Below are 3,710 nucleotides of genomic sequence, written 5' to 3' on the forward strand. Positions count from 1 at the left end.
AACGCTTCCACTTAACAAATTCTACAAATTAATGTTATAATTAGTGAATGTATTCAGTTAGACGAGAGGCGCAATTATGGTGCCGCGTTCGATAAGTGTTCTTCCTTCGTTGCAAGTTGCGTAAGAAGCTGCGGCCTCTGGCAGCGTTTGTGTTCTGCATGCAAGTCGCGCATTAGCGACGGGGTTGTGCATGTGGGGATTAAGGGCCCCTCTCAGGCCGGGGAGGCTCAACCTCATCCTTCCTCTGCTAATTGCCAGGCCCAAGAACCAGCATCGTGCTTGTGGCGGCATTCCACCACCAAGCTCCACAAGCGAAGGTCTCTTCACTCTGCGTTTGCTTTGCTGCTCCAAAGTTCATGCAAATTACAGTCACTGACTTGAGAGAAGATTTTTTTGTTGCGTTCGCTACATAACAATTGATTTCACTGTCACGAAAGTGGTCGTGTCGTGCATTGTGTCAACGAGCACATCACTTGCAATCGCGGCTTTAATTCGTCTGTAGTGTTGTTTACATTCTATTCATTAGCGCTTGTATCATATGATCATTTTTGTTAAGATATCTAGATGCTTATTTTAGAGCCTGCATGGCGCCACGCACTGGCAGAGATGAAGGCGATATAATATAATATAATAGCGGTTTCAGCGTTTATTAGGCCGTAGGCCTGTCGCCGATTCTCAACATCGCAGAACATTCACAGCATTTTGAGGTCTCGAACTCTCAACGCACTGCTACAATTCTGCTGTGCTTAACCGCCCGGCCTCCTTGCCGATTCTGACCAGAAACTGGCGCACAGAGCTGGGATCGAACCCGCGCCTCTCTAGTGCGTCAATCTTGGTACTCTGAACTTTAACCACTGGGCCACCCTGCCCGATGTCGTAACTAAATCTAATATTAGGAAATTTATATTTTAATTAACCTAACAATCATTTACTCGTATTCATCATTATAATGCATTTCAAATATATTTGAAAGAATCTAGAATACATCCATCTTAAACATTTTTGTAGGAAGTGGAAAATATTGTAAACGTTAGCAAGAACCTACCACCATGCAGTGAAGGAAGCCACTAAACGGCCTTGCAACGTATTAGCACTTCTCCCCCGCTGCACCATGTAAATGTAGGAGCTGGAATATTCGTCTGTACCGTCCTTCCACGGACATCCACGATGAAGGATGTCCTTCATCGTGAAGGACATCGTAATGGAGGATGAAAAGTATTCATGTAGACAACCCATTACCGTGTAAATGTTCGAGCAAGATCGAGTGGTCGGTATCCATCTGTATTGATCATAACCTTGAGAATGTGGAGAGACAGCTAGTATTCATCTGCATCGGCCATTACCGTGAGAATGTTGGAGCGACAGTAACCATCTGCATCGATCATTACCGTAAGAATGTTGGAGCGACAGTAACCATCTGCATCGATCATTACCGTGAGAATGTTGGAGCGACAGTATCCATCTGCATCGATCATTACCGTAAGAATGTTGGAGCGACAGTATCCATCTGCATCGCGCATTACCTTTTAGAATGTTAGAGCAAGAGTAACCTTCTGTACCGCCCTTTGGACTGTGGAATAGAAGTTCGCGTTTCTGTCGAGTAAAAGTTTCTCAGGAAAACAGAGAAAATCGCACTCGACACGACATGCAGTTCTCAAAGTTTTAGAAACACCAGTGGTGGTGTTTTAGAAACACCAGTCAAAGAAAACACCAGTGGACCACATGATTTAATGTGAAGTACGGAGTCCACCCAAAATAATTCTTAACTTTACCCTCTGACTGCTAAGTGCCCCTTAATAAGCACGTCGCCATATTGCTTCGTGTCCTCCGATGCCAAAAGGCCGCGTCAGTTTCCCTGTCCTCCGATGCCAAGAGGCCGCGCTAGTTTCCCTGTCCTCCGACGCCACGAGGCTTGCTAGTTTCCTAGCTGTCCTCCGATGCCACGAGGCTTGCTATTGTCCCTGTCCTTCGTCCAAACAAGCAAAATGACAGTTTTAGAAAACACAATAAAATTTATATATAATATATAGTTTGTACAAATTTCTATTAACGGTCAAATCAATTTTTGCAAATTTTAGCCTCGATGACGACGGTTCTGAATTAAAACGATTCGCGGCACGGCGTGAACCGTCGTGGCTATCCACCAGTCAAGCTATCAACATTCATAGACAAGTTCACGAGAACAGTTGCAACACACATTATTTGCACACAATCCAGGTCTGCTTCGTACGTGCTAATGGAGCCACACAAATGTTCTAAACACTAACAGAATTTAAAGGGATTCAGAAGGTCCGCTTCTGCGCTTCACTTTAAATGCATGAATGCTCATTCAAGCAAGAGCAGCTGATGACGTGTGGTGACCTCACCTACATTACTGCTGCATTGTATGAATGTTTCTTCCTATGGAACTGTGCATTCCTCATCAATTAGCCTATATGGTGAAATTCATTCCTCGTCTTCTTCCTCATTCACACGTCAGTGACGAAGTGTCACTCAGGAATCCCCGACATTCTTGACGTGGCCAGAGCAACGCTAGGCATGGCCACCAGCCCTGACCTCCGCCAGTCGTGCTGTCGGTCGCTCTTTTTTGTCCATGGCAGCGCTTTGAATTTCTTGTGCTTTCGTGTCGAGAAATTCCACACGTCAAGACAGGGTCACTGACAATTAAACTGAAGGCTTGCAAGCCATAGATTAATTGCCCTAAGCCTTTGATTAATTGTCGATCGCTCGCTGTTTGTTATCGAGGAAGCAGTGAAGCGGCGGCGCCATTTCGCTAATTCGATTGTGTCTAAAGTATTCTAATTTCCATCAGCGAGTGGCTAATTAATTGAGTGGCATTGATGCGGCCACGATCTTCATAAGCACAGATTCCGCCGCACTGAAGCACGACATTTCAACTCCAAGTGCATTCCATCGAACATCAAACTTTTTGTACGCAGCTACCTCAAGATTTCCTGCATTGCATCGTGCTTCCAGTTGAGGTCTCAATTTATCAACTCAGGAATACTTTCTTTTAATTGCTCAATATTCATTGAACTTGTCTAGTTTTTACGGTGTTTATTTCGATGCGCTTGACTCGTTAGCAACGTCCGATGAATTATTGTCTAGTGAGTGGCTGTCATGAGATTCTCTGTAACAATTAATATATACAAATAAAGCTATTTAGGATCGCAATACACAATAATCTCTATTTCCTAGTACGTATATCGTTCATAGGCCCGGATGGCTCAGTCGGTAGAGCATCAGGCTTTTAACCTGAGGGTCCAGGGTTCGAGTCCCTGTTCGGGCGACGCTTTTGCTACGCGCCTTCACAGAAATTAGCGCAACCACATCGGTTTAGTCACGCTGGATTAAGCTCACAAGGCGGAGGCCGTCCGCAGCTCACAGCCCTGGAAACAATTGGCCGGCCGTGTTTGATGTGAAGTTCCTGAAGTCGCTGCTTCTGGCCGGACGAACAAGCAGGAGACATCAGGGTGAAGCTTCTCAGACCAGCTCGTATTGTGGAGTCAGCTATTTTCCTTACCAGGCTGACTCCGATTGCTTCATTTTGTACTATTATTCAATTTTTAGCGCATTTTCTCATTTATAGAAAAAAAGGCGCTATTGCGCCTTTTTTTATTGTCCGTCCTTCCGTCTGCCCGTCTGTCTGTCTGTCCGTCAGTCCGTGACCACGTTTTCGTCGACGAGAAAAGGCGCAGTGAGTACTGAGT

General features: G+C 45.1%; 1 non-coding gene across 1 annotated transcript; it reads left to right on the plus strand.

Moving 5' to 3' along the window:
• Positions 1–3,216: 3,216 nt before the first annotated feature.
• On the plus strand, positions 3,217–3,289 carry Trnak-uuu. Its single transcript has one exon. It is a non-coding gene; the product is annotated as a tRNA-Lys (tRNA).
• The last annotated feature ends 421 nt before the right edge of the window (positions 3,290–3,710 follow it).

The sequence above is a fragment of the Hyalella azteca genome, unplaced genomic scaffold (genome assembly GCF_000764305.2).
Source record: "Hyalella azteca isolate HAZT.00-mixed unplaced genomic scaffold, Hazt_2.0.2 contig9801, whole genome shotgun sequence".
Lineage (NCBI taxonomy): Eukaryota > Metazoa > Arthropoda > Malacostraca > Amphipoda > Hyalellidae > Hyalella > Hyalella azteca.